We start from the raw sequence: 19,729 nt of genomic DNA on the forward strand, positions 1-19,729 counted from the left end.
ATAGAGAAAAGTACCATTTTTGCCTCCCTGCCAAAAGGAACATATAAAAATTCATTAGGACTAAAAGCAATTTTCTCAAAAACAAACATATGCACTGCATCATTAATACAAAAAAACAAGCACCTGAAATAAGGAACCATCTTCCAGGCATAGGAGCTGAGTAGCCTCACTCTCATTATCTATAGAATTGTGGACCACACTACCCTTCTCTAGATGCTCACGATCTACAAGTTTACCATTTGAATCATTTTTTGGAAGTTTAGTAGCATGATGTCGAGTAATAATACCTATCAAACCATTTGTAGAATGTTTGTCATTCTCATGATCTGCTACCATTAATTTTTGAATAAGCTTCAGAATTTCTACCAATATAGTTCTCATTATCATTGCTCACATCACAGTTCTGAGAATGTCTAACAACCATATCATTAAAATTACCCACAGAATCAATTCCCTTTATTTTAGATTCCTACTTCTTAACATTATTACTAGACCCATTCGATGTGCATCCATTACTTATGGTATGACTTGACTAGAAGACATTATTTGTTTGAATACCATTGGTTCTTGGAGGCACCATTTTTAATGTAGCATCATGATCTGTTAATGATATGGATTTACTACATGATTGGCCAGAACTTGTGTTCTTTTCTAGACTTTCTGAAATGAAATTGACATTTGACAAATTTTCTACCTGTTGGGGTATCTTGTTTACACCTGCAACACTAAAAGAGATTGTTGTCATTTGGAAAGAATGCATGTTTTCTATCACCTGGGGGGCATATGAATCTTGTAAGTGGTTTTCCTTTGGATGTCCAATGTTCAATGACACCCTCTTCTTTAGTTTAGAGCCATCATACTGAGATTCAGACCCACCTATTGTTTGAATGCTAGTTTTCTTATCTTGTATATAGAATAACATGTAAGCTTTCTGGGAAAGCACACTTTTCTCACTAAATGAATAGACCTAGAGTACAAAATGTCATAAGAATAACTTCAATTAGTCTAAGCAACTTCAATATAATTAGTGTTACCATATAAAGAAAAGGTTCTACATAAAATTGTAGTTCTTTTGTGTATTCTGTTATACACAAATTATAATGAGCTTGCTCCACAAAATTAAACATGTCTTCACAACTGTAGCAAATGTATACTTGATTATCATCTAAAGCATGCCAGATGCCTATGGATGAATGAATAAAGCATAAATAATGACCAGAATGTGTGCTCCAGCCATCATGAACAAGAACACCATAAAGAGTGTACTTAAAATTGCCCTCCAGTGATTGATCAGTAGACAGAGAAACTAGAATATCATTCAAATGTGCAAAATTTATTAAAAAACTAGTAGATATTACAAAAACTATATTATTAGATTCCACTAAAAAGTGATCCACTGGAAAATAATATTGTAAGGGCTACTTACATGTGAACTACTAACAAATGGTTTGAGATCCAATGTACAACCAAAGTCTACTTTTTTGTCAATTTTTCCTCCATATCCAACTACACTGAAGTGCTTGAGATGAATTGCAAGAACATGTGGTGCTTTATCAAATTTTAGTTGTTTTAGAGCCTTCACTTTTACTTTGCATCGTTCACATTGATATCTTTTCACACCCCCATCTAACTACTCCATTGTCATCTAATGGGATAATGCTTTCAACAAGGAATCTGCTCGAATGATCTCTAGGCTCAAATCTAAGAAAGGATCAAATTTATTTGAGCAATAAGAAAATTGTGTGCACTTCACCTACAAGCTAGGTTGAAGCAATTGTTAAGGAATAAAATACTTTTCTAAGACTATAACCTAGAGTTCCCAGCATAAAAATAATTTTGAAAGGTTTAAGTGACTCAAAAAATCCCATTTATGAAATGAACAGTAAATCTTGGAGGTGTCTATAAGCCCCTCTCTATTCCCTTGCTAATATTAAAAAAGATGATGTTTAGATACGAATAACTTCTTCTGATATCTTCTTACATTCACTCATCCTTGTTAACAAAGTATGTAATATTTTGAAAATATAAACAACTAAAAATCACAACTTGAATTATGAGTCGACCACCGAATATTTTATGTACTAGACTCTTCTCATAAGAAACAGGTGATTCAATTAAACAATATAGATAAATATACTCATACTATTGAAACAAAGTTTTATGTTTTTTCTGTGTTTTTTTGAATATATGATTTTTTCCTTTGTTCAGAATATGAAATATATAGCAATGCATGGGAGTTGAAAGTGTAGATACAGTGCCCCTCATATGATCTTTCTATCTCTTGAGTCAATTCTTTCCGATGTGCTTGAGCATATATAGAACAAACTTGCATCCTTTATAAGTTTAGGCCAATCTTGTGAAGCAACAACTTGAAAGTCCAAGAATCACGAGAAAAATTAAACATGGAAAAAAATCCAATACTATCATCATTATAATCTACTAGAAATAGAAAATTGTTCATGTCCAAACCTATCAATAAATGCCTAAATGCAACACTTTTTCCTATAGAATAATTCATCTACTCTAATTTTACAAACTTATAGAAATTATATTTCAAAAGTTTGTTAGGCAAAACATGTAGATAGATATGACATTATTCTCATGCTCAAATTACACACCCAGTGATAGCATAACATATATTAATTCAATGAAACTAATTTTAAGAAGGGTTCAGTAATCTAGATGCCTATTTCAAATGTGAGTAGTGGTACTTTGCAACAATCATGAGATAATGTAGTTCAGATTTTGGTGAGAATGTTGAAATGTGATAAATAAATTTAAAAGTTTCATCTAGAGTTACTTGTTAGTGAATGTACATGTAAGTTCATAAGGATCATTGTGATGAAACTAAGTTATAATCATGATTCCAGGAACAACCTGTCAAATAATAAACAAGTCAAAATATGAATTTTATTAAATTTTAAAAGTTTAGAGATTAGAGATTGGATTTGTGAAATTTAGTTTTACATGTTTAGGGATTAGATCTGTGACTGGAGATGTCACTTTTATGCACCCACAAACTGAGGCAAATAATGGACATACGGGTTATGAATCCAAACAAATATTGGTGATGGGACATAGAATGTCATGAACTAATTTGTGTCATATTTAAACTAATTATTCATTTGTAATAATTCAATACTGATATGTTTTTTAAAAAGAAGGTTTCAGAATCTCATGAACCCCTTTTTTAGCTATCATTAAACAAATTTTTTATTTAAGTGTTGTCAATATTAAATTTTAATGGAGCCAGGAATCAGTTTGAGAAAGATTGAAACATGTTATCATTCAATTCCTTCATACAACATAATTATTTATGATCCAAGTTGGACATAATTACAGAAGAAAAAGGGATTTAAAAAAGAAATCGATCAACCAACATGTAGGTGCCATGATGAGATGACACACACCTGTCCATATGCAAGAATTGTGGCATTATAACCTTGGAATAAACCATCAACAAGTGGAGCAACACATTCTCCAAAAATCATTGATGATGGAGAACCAGTGCTGCCATACACGTGATCAAATGTAAATGAATGCATACCAATTTGCACCTACAAAATTATAATCAAAAATTGGTAGAAGTTAGAAATATACTCTACGACCCCATTGAATGTAAAATCTAGATCTTAGAATCTATATGATTAAAATATAAGGCATTAATGGATTTCAATAAATTGAAGCAAGTACTCAGAAAATATGCATCATGCGCTATTTAAAAAATAAATGGCATGATAGTATTTTCATGTGCACATATTAATATACAAAAGAAACTAGCAGTTTGAAAGTTGTGTCTAATATAGAAGTGTAATTAAACAACAAGAGAGTTGTATCTTTTCTCTTAATTAATGAAAATAAAACTTAATGTGTTTGAATCATTCATACATCGGTGGATTCTTCACCATCTTCAAAACATTGAGCATTGTAGTATATTGTTGGAGATGGATTGAAGAAAATAAAAACATCACCTCAGATTCTATAATACCAGATTGTTTTCCATATTGTTCAATGTGCTTCCTTGTAATCTTCTTCTTACAAACCTAGGAAACTGCTCTTGAGCTCATGTTGACAGTATACCCAATTGTTACTTGCAATCAGCAATAGATCTTGTCAAATTTGCATCTATGTAAAAAATTAGGGAGAAGTCATCATCCTTTATGTTCTCTAGTCCAAAGGTTAGAGTACCCAACACATATAACTGTCTTCTAATGTGTTTGCCTAGGTCTTGTCATTATCTTGGAGAGATAACTTGCAAAAAATCTTGCATCTGATCTAGTATTTGTAAGATGGACAAGGATCCAAACCATATATATGTAGTGAGATTCATTAACCTTTTATGATAAATCATAACTAGAAAACCATGGTTTTCCACTATTCTTTGGCTATCAGCCATCCCAAAGTTTTCAATCAACTCTTTGGGGTGCTTTGTCCAAGAAACAATTGCATGATTATGATTTGTTATACATATAACTTCAAGGCAGAAAATGCAACTATATAAGATATGTAATCTCAAATTATTTAAATCATGATCCACTTGAAGTCAAGTTTTCACTTCTTACAGTGGTCACAAGATTGTCAACATAAACAATCAGGATGACAATCTCAGTTGTTGTCTAAAAGACTTTGACATAATTCATGAGCTCAAAGGTGCTAATCAATCTATGTTGTACCCTGCACAAGGAGTTTACTTGAACCCATACAATGATTTGATCAATTTACATAACTGATGCTCTAGCAATCTCCTTGAACTTTCTTTATAATCTACTGTACTCTTGAGATGCATTGACCTACTTTTGATAATCTATGGACACTAACATATTTACTTCTTTGTTTCTTAATATTCAAATCCTTTGAGTACTTACATATTTGCTTCCTCTTGGAGATTCCAACTCAAAAATGCATCTTCACATCCATTTGGTGAATGCACCATCCAAATTTAGTAAATGTTAAAGGATCAAGCATTTCTGAGGTTATATAACTTCAATTATTTGAACTAAGTGAGGATATTATTTTAATAGAGGCAATCTTGTTTTCTCTCAAAAAAAATATGGATATGGACAATAGGCCACTGCCTCAAGGGGGAAGGATGAGACAAACACTACAGTCCAAGAATTCTTCACCTAAATCATAGTCTGATCGGGAAAATCTTAGTTTGTAGTGATAAGGGCTAATAATATTCACCAAGGGGACTTTTGTCTCCTTTCCACTGTAAAACAATTGCAACGTGAGAAAGTTCAAAAATGAAGGTTTGACTCAATTTGTACAAAACCACTATACCCCAAAAAAAAAATACTGAAAAGCCTCATACAGAAATATCTTAGATTATTTCTAGGGTAAAGTGGCAAGGAATGATATTGTTATCATAGGTCTTTTTAGGTTTTAATATACAACTACAACAATTTTGGTCATTAGAAAACAAGAGACTTATACTACAGGATAGACACTGACAAGTGGTCCTAGGTAATATGCATACAAATATACTATATGTTTTAGTTAGTAATGAGTAGATAGAAAGCTGGTAATCCAAAAAAAAAAATATACTTTAGTTAAACAAGAGAAGATAGAATGTAGATTATCCACTTTATCAAAATTCAATATAAGTAAAAACTAGCACAAACATGTCTTAACATGAATATAATATGATTTGAAAGATATGTGATGCCTTGTGCTGTCCAATCCCTGTGCTCTTACACATACATTATGGTGGGACTGTCACTAAGATTCTACTTTCATTTTGATATATTCTAAGTTTCCATTGAGGCTTGAATATGCTATCCTATTTGAATTTTTTCTACTCATTTTACCCCTATTAATTTTGACCTTCAAAGTTATCCACGCATACCTTCACCTATACACAACAAAAGGCCAAGCTGATTTGGGATTTAAATTGTGCCTCTTAGCACAAAGAAAAGGGCAAGTGAAAGGAAACATTGATTATTCCTACTTAAATTCACCATTAAATAATACATACTAAATACATCAGGAGCCTAATTTACATTTCTCAAGAAATAATACTATACCATGTAGAGAAGGGCCACATGACAAGAAGTGTCTCTCTTTAGCCCAAGAGGAATGCAACTGATGTAATAAAGTAATTTTCTGAGGTTTAAATAACAACAAATAGAAAGGAGAGATAAAAAAGGATAAACAAATTTAGTATCATGACTGATGAAGATAAGGAAGAAAACTGGAACAAATAGTACAATAAAGGAGCATTGAAGCATACCTCAATGAATGAAACTCTTAACTAAAATTCTGCTTTATTTTTGAATGTTTCAATTTTTCTAAATATCGCCTCCATAACTTGAGGAATAATTCCTATCTCCTCATCTTCTGCATAACTAGTGCCCATGGTGTATGTCTTACTAGAACCAGTCTAGAATAATATGTAAATCTCATCCAATGTGAATCCAACAACAAACATTTAATCAAGTAGTACATGTTAATGAAAATAAAACTTAATGTGTTTGAATCATTCATACATCAGTGGATTCTTCACCATCTTCAAAAAATTGAGCATTGTAGTATATTGTTGGAGATGGATTGGAGAAAATAAGAACATCACCTCAGATTCTATAATACCAGATTGTTTTCCATATTGTTTAATGTGCTTCCTTGTAATCTTCTTCTTGCAAACCTAGGAAACTGCTCTTGAGCTCATGTTGACAGTATACCCAATTGTTACTTGCAATCATCAATAGATCCTATCAAATTTGCATCTATGTAAAAAATGCTCATGCCCTTCCACTTGAAAGGGGCCTTAGTAAGACACAGTGTTATAGGTCTAAACATAGGACAAAATAGAGAAATATTTAGTATGTTATTGAGCTTGACTTTGTTTTGAGAATAGTTTAATATTCTCTACTAAACAGGGCCAACCACGTGAAGGTGGAAGCTCATTTGGCCCTACCCACGTCCCCCTAACATCACTCTATGTTCCCCATTAACATCTAACATTCATTCATTCTTTCAACCATTAATAAAATGTAACATTCAATCAATACCACATAATAACATTCAATCAATATCACATGATAACATTCATTAATACATTAGATTCATTAACATGCAACATTCATCAATATTCTGCATTAACACATAATTCATGAACATTCATTAGCACATAATTAAATTCATTGAGACATAAAATTCAGTCATTATCAATTAAGGTATGTAGATGACAATCATTTCTTTTTTTTTTCTTTCTATTTCTTTTTTCTATGTAAGCTCTAAGAGGAGCATCAGTGTCATCATCAATTCCTCCCTCATCAGTTGTTCTGTTCTCTTTTTTTGATGATCTCAAATTCCTATGCTATTGCAAAGGGGGGTCCTCTGCAATAACAAATAAAAGAGTTAAATTAAAAATAATTTATTATAATTGTTACAAGTATTTAATTATTTTAAATTACATAACTGTGGCACTCTTTACTTGATTTGACCACATCATTTTTTTTGGACTCAACGTCAACACACTCATGAACATCGACCCCTCGATCCTCTACAGCTGCTATACAAAATGTTACATTAATCCAAACACCAATTGCAATTACATATAAAAAATTTAATAGCAAATGTATACCTCCACCACTGGGATGCACATCATGTGAACCTTCAACATCCACAGATTGTGTAGAAGGATTGTCAGGCTGCATTCCAACATCCTATGCATTGTTATCATTGCTTGCTTAAAATAGATATACTCACTTTATATTGGAACTTAACATCAAATAGACTAATTGGTAAAGTATTCAATTTGAAATAAATTTCATTTAGCTTATTTACCTATGGTTCAGATGCATCATTATTAGAATCTTCCACACTAATTTCAACTCGTAGCCATTTAGCCACGGCTCTATAGCCTTGTTGGAAGCCAATTCTCTTATCCTCTTCTGTGAGGCATCTCTTGAACTCTGAGCCCTGCATTTTTGCGTGGTATGGTTAATTTTACTTGCATTGTTTCATCAACCAATGGAGGGTAGTTGAAATATCAAAAGGAAATGGTAAATAGTTAGCAAGGTTTCCAACCCTTGTTACACCTTATTTTGGTCATGTTGGAGTTGTTCTAAACTATCTTTGGTCTTTGGGAGTCCTAGAGGATCCAATTTCACTCTTGGTTGGGTGTGTAGAATAAAGGTCAAGTGCTGCAATCTGCCCTGTCACTGGTAACAACAAGTTTTCCTTAGACCTAATTTGTTTTGGGTTGTGTTGATGTTTGTTTTGGTTTCCATTTATGTTAGAGGGTTGGAGTTGTCCAAAACACTTGGTGTCAAGGTTGGGTGTATGAGGCCTTGAATGGTACAAGGGAGAAGTAACTAGTATGTAGCCTTATGTGATGAGTTGGGTCCATGAATTAAAGGAGTAATTGTAACATTAGATTAGTTCCTTGTTTGAAGGTGAATCAAGCCTTGAATTTTCTTGTGGAGAATAGAGGATTGGGGTGATAACTTGAATTGCTTCCAAAGCATGTTACTCTACATCATATATTGGTGAGGAGGAACACTGAGATCCAAGTTGAGGATCAGGAGCATGTACAAGCTAGTCTATCCTAGCATTTCCCATCACATTATATAAAAAATTTGATACAATTTTTCATTTACTAATACTTACAACTCTTGCTTGAAGTTTCAAAAAACCACCAGAGCCGAGCTTGTGTGTCCCGTGCTTTTCTAGTCTTGCCTTTGTTGCCTTTGATGTGTCAAGAAATCTATGAAAAGTTTGAAATATGTTAGATAGTATAAATATAGAGGTTAATTAGTACATAATTAGATTCTCAATAGTATCACATACCTTGCTATACTCTCCATTGGTGTAATATTATTTTTCTTGTCAGCTTTATACTTTCCATCCAAAATCAGAGCCTACCACTCAGCCTTAGAAACATAGGGCAGACGCTCGTACCTAGGGTTATCCCATAAATTTTTTATGTACTGGTCCCTAATATACTTCAAACATAAACTAGCTTTTTCAAGGAGCTTGTTTCTCTTGAATGCACAAGGTCCAAAGAGTTGGGTCATGCTATCTATAAGATCATCCTTCAATGGTTTGTCTTGGTTATTCCACCTTTTAAGTAAAAAAAAACATGTTAGACTCATAAATGAAGTGAAGCTACCTTTAATAAAGTTTAAGAAATGGATGAAAAGGAAAACTATTATAGCAATGATATGAAATCAAAATAATGGTTTGGGGTTTTAGTTAGGATATGATGTTCCACCAGGTATGTAGGGTGGGCCTAAATATTCATAAACACTCATCACCAAGTTTTCTCCAAAAAACATCATTCCCTACAAAACAATCATGGGATCATTAGTCGATGAAGAGTGATCAAAAACTAAATTACTATTATATCACTATAGAATAATAATAACTAGAAAGCACTTGGAACTTTGGCTACTTTTAATGGAATGCCTTCATTGTCACTGATGATCAATATGACATCCTTCATCGTTCTTGTACTAGGAACATCCAAGAAATGATGCTATAGCTCCTGTTGCAAAAAGTTTCATAAGTTTCATAAGTCTTTGTCACAAATTATAAAAGAACAAATGATAATTGATGTTAAAAAGTTGTAAAAAAAAACTATTTGTTGCTGTCATAAGAGAGAAAAAGAGGGATTTGTGTACCAGCAGATGGTGCAACAGTCGATGCCTATAAGCTGTGTGTTGCTGACTCAACAGTCAGAAAGAGATTTGTGGTTGTCCTAGATGGAGGTGGCATCATCATAGGATTCAATTGTTGTGAAGCTGAAGAATAAAATTGTTAGAGCATTCATAAATATAGAATGCATGGACTAGCATGGACAAGATTGTTAGAGCATTAAAAAAAAAGATTGTTCAAGCATGTATTGTCAATGATTATGATCATTCCTATATATATTCAGTGGAAAACACAAGTGGGGAATGGAACATGCGATCTACCTGAACCACTTGCAACACCCTCATCATGGGAACGAGGCTTAAAATCATGCAAAAATCTCTGTAAAGACAACTCATCCATATTTTAATTAATGCCATAAAAGAGCATAACATAAAAACCATTATTGAACTCTTGTTATAATTAAAAATTTCATTAATGCTTACTTTTAAGGTTTCAGAGGTGTGCATCAATTCAGATCCCCTATCTCTTATTTCCTGAGTAGTAGGCTTTATGGTTGCCAAACGTAAAATTTCTCTGCCAATTTTCTTTAGCAACTTTTTAGTCAAATCGATCAGGTCATCAGTGTCTGCTAAATCAATATAAAAAGGGTCCTCCTTAGGGGGGGCTTCTGATTAGGGATTATAGGTTCCTTTCCCTCCCTTTGACCACTAGCCCTCTGTGACAACAATAGAATTAGTATAATCAAAATTACTCCAAAACAATGAAGAAAAAAACATTAAAAAAATAACATTTTGCTTCTATCTAGTTTTCACAATTACAATGAGTTTTACCTGCTCATGTGTAGATGAGCTGGGAACATCGCCAGCATCCCCTCTGGGCAGTTGCTCCATATTGTGCCCCTGTGTCAAAGATCAAGTATAAAAATGTTAGCCAAAAATTTATTAACTAAATGGTATGTTGGAGTCATTGATTACAAGTTGGTTTAATAGTATGTACCACCCCCATGATAGTAGCCTCATTTATATCTATGCAGTTCAAATTTTAATCAATAAGAAGCTCTTCCCCTGCATGTATTTATTTTATTGCATAGATGAATACACGATTTCCCTCGCGCACCTCAAATATGCAATTGGGTTGCTTTATAGTTGACCCAGGTCATGTACTATTTATAAAACCCACAATATTCCCTATTGCTTTTGGCCTTCCATCAATGTATATAGCCACACTTTTACTTTGATTATTGTCTTGCTATTGTATATAATTTTCTAAGAGGGCATACCTACACATACTTTTTTTATATTGAACAATATGCATCCAACTTTTGTAATCATAACATGGTCCAACATACTCCATCAATTCAGAAACTTTTTTGTAAGACACCTTTATGCCATCCATAGAAAATAGGCCCAAACCATGTAGTGATGATGGTGCTATGTGATATATCCTCTCGTTAACACAAAAATCAATGTTTATTGGAGGAAGTTCCTTGGGTACCCAATGTTTCTGTAGATGTTGGTACCTCAAGGGCACCTTGATGTCGCCTTCCATCTCATCATCATAAGAACATGACCTCCCTTGAGCAAGGACAAATTTCATGCATTTATTAAATTTCCTTCTAGCCTTTGACCTCTAGTTAATCTCCCTATTCTAGATAAACTACATGTCTCACTTTCCTCTTTTATTCCTATATTTCTCTCACTCGAGGATGACACTTTTGACAAATACCTATTCGCTGGTACCTACAAATGGGAAAGATCTTAGAAGACATCAATCTTACTATTGATGCGTGTATTAAATAGACTATCTATAAGGAGTATTGACTTATACCTGTCAATCCATGAGACTGTGCGAGATGCTCCTGAAAGGGGTTTAGTTTCTTGCAAATGTAATTCAATTATCATGAGCATAATCACATCATAATCATAATCACATCCATCATTAGCATCACATAAAAATTAAAAACATTAAAAGGTACACAATATAACACTTAAATTAGGCTCACATTATAAGCCTACTAGGGAAGTAGGCCTAGTGAAGGGCTAAAAATGGGTTTTTGTATCAACTGATGAGTTGAGAGTTTAGTCACCTTGGGTACATGCTATTTTATGTTGTTTGATGTATGTGGAGGTGGAGGAAACACCTAGTTAAGGTGAAGTCAAGTTTGGCGTCTATTGAGGCATTGTGAGCATTTGATAGTTTGTTGATTAGATTGCTTGGATGAATCCATTGGATGGATTGAGGGACATTCATGGGATTATTCCAAAGATGTAGAACCTAAGGTGGCATAAGGATTTGGTGTGCACTCTAATAGGTTACGGAGTTGGCTTGGATCAAGGAGAGGGATCTTATGAAGATGCTTGGTTGGTGTTGTGAGAACACTATGGAAGTCCCTCTTGTAATGAATGATTGCAAGTCCACGTAGGGTCTCTGCATCACCTACAAAGGTAGAATTATTAACCAAAAAATTGGGTAAGCACTTAAATTATGTTTTCCCTATGAATTTTATTCTAGGTACAACTCCCTTTTATAGATATTTAATGAATTCCCTTTTCTAAACTAAACACTTACAAATGCTTTTGACCTGAAAGAAAATAAGGCTCAATACATTCAAGCATCAATATGTGTTTTAAATATTTTTATTTAATAAATTTAGATTAATAGTTAATTTAGATTAGCAGTATTCTATTTGTAGTTGAAACTTGTAGCTTTTAAATAGATAATGAATAAACTCTGTAACCATATATATATGACAAATATATTTCTATCAAGAAATGAATATTAAATAGATTAAGGATTAATGGCATACCTCTAAATTTCATCATCATCATCCTCATAATCATTATCATCATCATCATCATCATCCTTGTCATCATCATCATCATCATCATCATCATCATCATCCTTGCCATCATCATCATCATCGTCATCATCATTATTGTCGTCATCATCAACATCATCATCATCATCATCAACATCAACATCATCTTCATCATCATCATTAGTAGCAACATCATCTTCATCATCATCTTCTTCTTCTTCATGAAAATTTGTGTCAGGAACATCATCCAATAACTGTCGATTGTGATCACCATCTACATCATCTTCTACTTCTTCAGTATCTTCTTCTTCCATCACATTATACTTTATTGGCCTTCCTCTCGGTTCATATATAACAACAAATGACCAACCCAGTTTATGTGGAACCTCTAAGTAAAATACCTACTCACATTGGCTTGGAAGAACATAGGGCTCATCCCCAATTGGCTCAAATGACCTTGTATTAACCATTGTAAATCCATTATCATGTTCAATAATAGTTCTATCAGGATCATTTGGATTAAGTTGTAGCCTGTACCATTTGACAACGAAGAGTACGAATTTGAAGGAACTAAACTCACACTCAAGTATATCATCCAAAATGCCATAGTTTCTATTTTTAGACTCTTGAGGATGTAAGTCATTTCTAGATGAAATATTATCACTTGAAAGATTGCAGTTATTCCTAAATCACAAGTTTTTTTCGTGTCATCCAACACTTTGACGCGATATTTTTGACCATTATAGAACATAGCCTTGTGGTGTTTAACCTGCAATAATATGTGAAACATGTCAAAATTATTGTATCATGAGTTGATAAACATACAGGTGATTAATAAATTTGTACATACTTGGAAATCTCTTAAACCACATGCTAAATCTATTTCCCTTTGCATAACATTGGAATATCCATTACGATGAGCTTCTTTAACCAATGAAGATACACCTTCCCATGTTAATGTTTGACCAGAATGTTGACATCATTCAATCCATACCGTCATCCAATCAAGATTGTTTGCAATATACAAATGTAGTGCATCCCACTCTCGAGCACCTGTACAAAGAAAAAATAGACAACTTACAACCGATTTACTTTGAAGATTAAGAAATAATTTATTACAATAACATCTTATAATTTATTACCTCTCACTTTCCTTAATGTACCTTTCCCCATCAAGTAATCCCCTTCTAATTTTTAAAAAGGCTCGAGATCCCAAATGCGATCTACATGGATATTTGATGCAAACTTAGGAAGATATTCAGTAATGTACACCATAGTCTAGTATACCATATATCCCTCTACCATAGAACCCTCAAAATGTGCTCTTTGTCGAACCAAAGCCTTCAAAGATTTCAAGTGCCTCTCAACCATCCAATTGACCTACTATGTATAGGTCCACACAATTCAATCTCCTCAACTAGGTGTATGAGGTAGTGTTCTTATGCATTGAAAAAAGTTGGAGGTAGACACTTTTGCATTTGACATAGTAAATGAGAAATTCTTCTCTTCCAATAGTTTATATCTTCTTTATGGATTTCTTTAGACGACAACCACCTATATTAAGAGATTCAAGTCATAAAAAATATATAGATATGAGACTTTACAAAATAATATACAATAGATTACATAGAAAGAAAAACAAATCACAAATATAATAAATATATACAACAAATTGAACAGATATTATTGTTTACCTCATGTATTTTCTGAGATCGTATATCACTTGTTTGATGTTATTGTTGAAGGACTCTTGGAGAGATAGAGGAAGCACGTACTGCAATAATTATAAACCAATCATTTCATTGTTTTCTAACATAACATAACGAACAATACACATAGTTTATGAATATATTGTAAATACAGAAGAACATAACTTACCTTGATGAAAGTATGCCAATCATGCGTTTTGAGCCCTAGCCCAAATTCACTTTTTTTTGATATGAGATTGTTTATGTTTGCAGAAAATCTTGTGGGAAATCAAATTTTTCGTATGACTTGTATTATGGCATCACTTTGCTATTTCATTAATAACCAAGGAAGGGCACTTATATTAATCTGATCTCTGTTGCTATTTGAGTGAATGAAATTCTTCAATGCATGATTGGATTCATGAATGTCATTACAAATTTTGACAATTTTTACTTTGTCATGCCTTCCATCCAATATTTTCCACAATGTCTCTGTTATATTCTTTCCAATATGCATAGTATCAAACAAATGCATAATTTGTAAGTAATCGTAGTAGGGAAACCTACTATATTGTCTGGGATAGCTTTTTAGTCCCTTTGGAAGGTTGTCAGTACTACCTTGATGACCTTCACGACCATCAATTACACAATTAGTAAACAAAAATCGTAATAGAAATATATAAATTACAAACATAAACCATTAGGTGGAACAACATTACCTCGACGATTAATTCTATTATATTCCAACTTCCATAGGCGAGGTGTCATTCTTTGTGGCTTTGATGTAGTCTCTTCTTTCCCATTGAAAAGATGTTTTTTCGTACTTCGATACTTATGATTCCCATGGAGGAAGTGTCTACACTCATCAAACACCTACTTTCCTAAACATTTTGAATGATGAGATTTCATATTTGGACCACAAACTAGACATGCAAATTTTCCCTTTGTTTGAAGACCTACAAGATAATGATATAATTGGATTATTAAATATGTTGATTTTTATAATTAGAATTATCGTGTGCAACTTGAATTCACTATAACATTCCCAAAAAATGTGTTAGCCCTGGGGCATCATGTATTGTCCATGCAAGTATTGCATGGAATTGAAATTGTCTTTGTCCTATTGGTCTAGACACATCATACATAGTGACACCATTCCATAACTCCACCAACTCGTCGATAAGAGGCTCAATATATACATTCATATCTTTAACTTGATATTTACCTACTTGAATGAATAGTAACAATACATAATTATTGTGACCGTTTTACTGCAAGATTTGTAAGTACATGTAAATTAATAACTATCAAATGACAAGATACCTGGAACAATCATTGCCAACATAATGTGCTCACTCTTTATTGACATCCACTAAAGAATATTATTGTTGATAACAAAAACAAGCCACACCAAGTAAATAGATCTCATCTCTCCAAATGGATTGACACCGTCCACTACCAATGAAAGCCTCAGATTACAAGGTTCTTCTTTGAAGTGTTGCCACTTTTCCTCTATGTGCATAAATGCTGAACCATCCATAGGGATTCAAATAATGTCATCTCGACTTCTATTGCGTGCATGGTAATCCATAAATTGAGCCAAGCTACTATAATTGAATAATTGTTGCATCCGTGGAATAATGGGGATGTAACAAAGAACCTTTTGAGGCACCTTTTTTGTTAGTCGATCTGTTCGATATCTAGTCATATGACATACAGGGCATTGTGTTGCAAATTCATGTTCTTTATAATATATAATATGATCATTGGGACAAGCATGTATTGCTTCATACTCCATTCCAATATCTTTCATAACAGCAGATAATTCTCGATATGAGCGAGGTAGAATATTTGATGGTGGTAACAGAAACTCACCTATCAATCTATAGCAAACAATATAAGTTGTTAATATAAACAATATTAGTGGTACATTATTCACCCTTTGTTAACTATAAAGAAATATATGACATACCTTAACATACGTGACATTGTTATGTTGGATAAACCATTCATAACCTTCAAGTTCAACAACAACAATGCAACAGAGAGAAGAATTGTTTGGGAGTCTTTGTATAGGGGCTCGTATGCCTTCTCAAGTAGAGGTACATCGAGGCTATCATCATCATCATGATCAGATACACTTGAACTAAATGTGTCATGGATCAATGTATTTATACCATCATCTTCAATTGTGTTTTCTGGCGCATGATCGTCATCTTCCATGGGATCATTATCTTCACCTTGGATATTCACACCTCCATGTTCCTCCACTTCAAAAACCATATTCTTTGGATTGTTGTGGTTCATATCATGTAGTTCCCTGGGGAGATCAACCTATATAAAATTAATTAACATAAATAAACCATGATCATCAACTAATCATCAAGTGATTTCATATGTATATAAATTTTTAAAATGATATAATGAACAACTTACCAGTGGATGATAGTCATGCCCCCCTTCAATGTGACCATTCTCCCTACAATGTCTCTTAACAATTTTGATTAGCAGTCTTCTACAATTTAAGCCCTTACAAATTTTGCAAGGACAATAACATTTTCCATCACCTTTTCTTTTCAAGTTAGACCACAATCTATCTATTGTCTCCCTATTTTGTTCTTCACTTATATTATCTGACATGATCGTTCTTCACAGGAAGCAAAAATTGGGCTATGAAAACTTCTGTCTACAACTTTCACAAACTAAGAAAAATTGTCGAAAGTACATAAATCTTCTTAGACCTAGCTAAATACTTTAATATTTTAAAAATACCTTCTTAATTGACTTTATTCGTAAGATATTTAACCCAATCACCTTTTATAATATTTAGTCAATTGCTCTAGGAAAATTTGTGGATAAGATTATTTGTAAAACTTTGACCAACCGCTTGAAGGTCTTATTTCAAGAGACCTTATGATATTAAGCCACTAAAAGCAATTTCAAAACATATAAGCTAAAAGTCTAGTTAAAATATACATTAGATTAAAAAATATACAATTTTCATACCCGAGCGCATGGCTATAACTCGTGCAATGACCTTCTTGCTTAGCTGTAGAAGCTCTCCAACAATCAAATTATACAAACTATAAGGCCTAACAAAAATTTCAAAACATATAAGCTACAAGGCAAGAAATATTACATGGCATGGAAAAAGGAACAAAATTAACAAGCTTTAGCAAGACATATTAAACGACATCATAGTGCTAGAGAGATCACAATTATATGAGTCAAACATAGTCATGAAAAAGCACATAAATTATCTAGTTATTGATTTGCTGACATATTGTTGTTGGTAATGCTTTGTTATTATCTAGTTCAGAGATTTGATATATACTCATTGTTGCTGTTTAAATGCTATTTAAATGCATATATTTAATTATATTATTATTATGATGGTTTAAATGGTGATCAGATATGAAAGGGTCAATGTCCTAACATTTGAATATATAAGAATGATTACGCCATCCAAATGCCCCTTTATTGTTATGTAAAGGGTGATGTTGATATCTTGGACTGGTGTGAATGATCTTTGCAATAATATCTGAAAAAATAGGAGACTGTATTTTTAAATTTTAATTATTAGAATTTGGCATTATTAATTTTAGGAATATTTTTCAATTATTAATTCCATTCTTCAACATGCTTCTAAATTGTCATGTTGAAAGGCAATGGGTCGTGTGAAGCCATTTTTCCATTCGTTAAGTCTTAGTTCAGAGTCTGGAGTTCTTAGAATTATTGCATCCATTTCAAATTCTTAAGAGAGATCTAACCAAATTCTAATTGGATAATAATGAGTATTTAAATGTCATCTCTTATGTTCTAGACTATTTAGTGCTACAACTTGCATTTGCTGGAAGACAAATTATAAATTTACATTGCTTAGTTTACTGATAGAGCATGCAAGATCTTGGTTTTTTATTTGACTTTTATATTGAGAGTGTCCCCTCAAGATTAATGAAAAAAAGTCTAGAAGTAACATGTTGCTGAGTGTTCACTAATATTGCAATGGGAATTTTGGTATAGGCTTTAACCTATAGTATCCTTGATCTGCATCAAAATTTTTTTTTTGCAAGCAAAAGCACAACAATAACACTATAAGTTTGGAGTTTTAGTTAAAATATCAAGTCTACAGATTTCATGGAGCTCAAAGATTGATTAAATATGGATATGTAGGGTAGCCATTCTTCTAGCTGATTTCCTCACAGGTCCAGAAAGGTGTCTCCCACTGGTTATACTAAATTAGAAACTTAATTGTAGCTCATCCTTTGGTACTCCAATTCATGACTTGTTGTAAATGGATAGTCTCTCAGACTTCTTGTCAATACTAGATCGAGTTGTTAGTCTCGTTATCTTGATTTCATTTCTACGTTTATTTTCTTTCTTTATTGATTCAGAGCCTTGTTTATAAAGCATCAAGTTGAGAAAGACATCCATAATTAGCCATAGATCCTTAGATCAAATTGCCTTTGCACTCTCTTGAGTGTCCTCAAGGTGGGTCTTCAATTTGGATGGTCCTTGGATGCGTGCCTTGCGTTATTCTCATGAAGAAGGGATTGGGAAGGAAAGGAGGAACATTAATGCCAATGTTAAATAGGATATGTTTTGGCAATATACTGAGTTGGGGACATACGATTTCCCCCAATTTTAGTCTATCTTGGCAATATATTTAGATCACATCGATTCCTCCTTTGAGCATAGAGCTCACTTTTTCTGTTAAGCCTTACAGATTTTCCATAACAAGTTTATTTGGGCAGACCATCATTGACTTTAAAATAAATGAACTAAGGATTCTCCTTGGGAAGTTGAGGCTATATTCTCAGTAGTTAAAAGTTGAGTCAGATATTAGTCACCAATCCAAGATATTAGCATCACCCTTTATCATTGGTTAAAAATTGTTTAATTGGTGAGCAACTACACTTAATGTGTGTTGTAGTGATGGCAGGTACCTGACATCAACTCCAACTAAATTCATAGGTCTACCTGTGTCTATATCCTCAACAGTGGTTAGAGGAGATAGTCACATTGGCCCTTCATAATCTATAGCTATTATCATTTCTATTTGGGTCAATGTATCTTTGTTTAACTAATTGCACCTCTGATTACTGTATATAGGTAAAGTCTAGATCAGTTTTATTAATTTTTAAAACTAGTTTTAGGCCATGAATGGAATTTTATTAACACTAGATTTTGTGCATTGTGATATGTTATCCCCATGTGGAGCATTGGGTATAATAGTTATGGAATTTTCATTTCAGGTGCATTGGGATCTGAACTCTTGGTATAGAGGTCGATTGAGTGTGCATATGTGCATGATTGGACATTTTTCATTTTGAGGTTATATTCTTTGTGGTAATAGACTTAAAATTTACACGTGCTATTATATGGCTATGTGATGTGAAATGTACTTTGGATCACTTAAGGATTCATACTCTTGGCTGAGATGGCAACTGAGTATGCTTGTTGCACATTGCCTTTTCTTGTAAAAGGGGATCTATGCGATGTTGTGGATATTGTGATTTGTTATATTAATATATTGGGATATTTCTTGGTAATGTGAGATCTTATTGAGATCCACCCTCTTGGAATGTTGGCTAATGGAGTCATGTTATTATATTGTGTGATCATC

Source organism: Cupressus sempervirens, chromosome 10, assembly GCF_028749045.1.
Source record: "Cupressus sempervirens isolate cs-2001-9-10 chromosome 10, ASM2874904v1, whole genome shotgun sequence".
Classification (NCBI taxonomy): Eukaryota; Viridiplantae; Streptophyta; class Pinopsida; order Cupressales; family Cupressaceae; genus Cupressus; species Cupressus sempervirens.